Source organism: Carlito syrichta, unplaced genomic scaffold (genome assembly GCF_000164805.1).
Source record: "Carlito syrichta isolate Samal-C Ts95f unplaced genomic scaffold, Tarsius_syrichta-2.0.1 Scaffold307010, whole genome shotgun sequence".
Taxonomy (NCBI): Eukaryota; Metazoa; Chordata; class Mammalia; order Primates; family Tarsiidae; genus Carlito; species Carlito syrichta.
The window spans coordinates 149,352-150,090 of NW_007251106.1; the positions used below are offsets into that span (position 1 = coordinate 149,352).

Here is a 739-nt window from a genome sequence, read left to right on the forward strand (position 1 = left end):
AAGAGTCTATATTTGTATAATGACTAAGCAGAAAAGACAGGTGGTCGAGATGTTTTCTTCCCAACTTTAATTCTATTTTTCAAATAAAATAACCATTTTTTCCTTTGTAAAGTAATATTTTTTGTTTAATACAAAAGGGATAATACAGAAAGGTATTAAGAATAAGAAAAGTCCCCTTTCTCAAGCTCTTTTCCTGAGACACCTCATTCACTCATTTTAGTGGAGGGAAAATGGAAAGTATTGGTAGCAGAGAGCACTCCAGGAAGAAAGAGGTATATCCTGGAAGCAGAGATAAGTCGCCAGAGAAAGGGGAATGGTCAACATCCCCCTAGAAGATACCGCCCTTCCCGGGCAGGCAAGAAAAGGCCCAGGACTACACAAAGAATGGAGTGTGACAGGGCCCAGGCTGGGGATGTCAAAAGGGACTTAGGGTAAGGAGGCGGGCGGACAAGCCCAGTCAGACTCCTGGAGGCAGGAGGGGGCGGGACCGATGCAGAGCCGCTGGCGATGACGACAACGTCACGTGACCGTCCAAGGCGGACTCCCACGCCTCCGTCCAGTGTCAGAACCGCCATCCTTCGCTCCCTTGTCAGTCCCGGTACCTGCTCCGGGTGGTCCTGAGGGCCTGCGGCCAGGGGCGGCCCCGAAGGCAGGAGGCGGAGGGGAAGCAGGTAAGGGACCTGGGAGGGGTCTCTGGGCTTGGTAGGGGAAGCGGCCCGGCCTGCAGCCCCCCCCCGCA

The 739-nt window shown here is 52.9% G+C and overlaps 1 protein-coding gene across 1 annotated transcript in view; it reads left to right on the forward strand.

Annotated features, from left to right (window-relative positions):
* The first annotated feature begins 571 nt into the window (after window positions 1-571).
* LOC103266063 (protein BEX1-like) overlaps window positions 572-739 on the forward strand; it is a 1,762-nt gene continuing 1,594 nt past the window's right edge. Inside the window, exon 1 of the mRNA XM_008063708.2 lies at window positions 572-671. The gene's annotated coding sequence lies outside the window, so the exon portion shown is untranslated. The remainder of the gene's footprint in view (window positions 672-739) is intronic.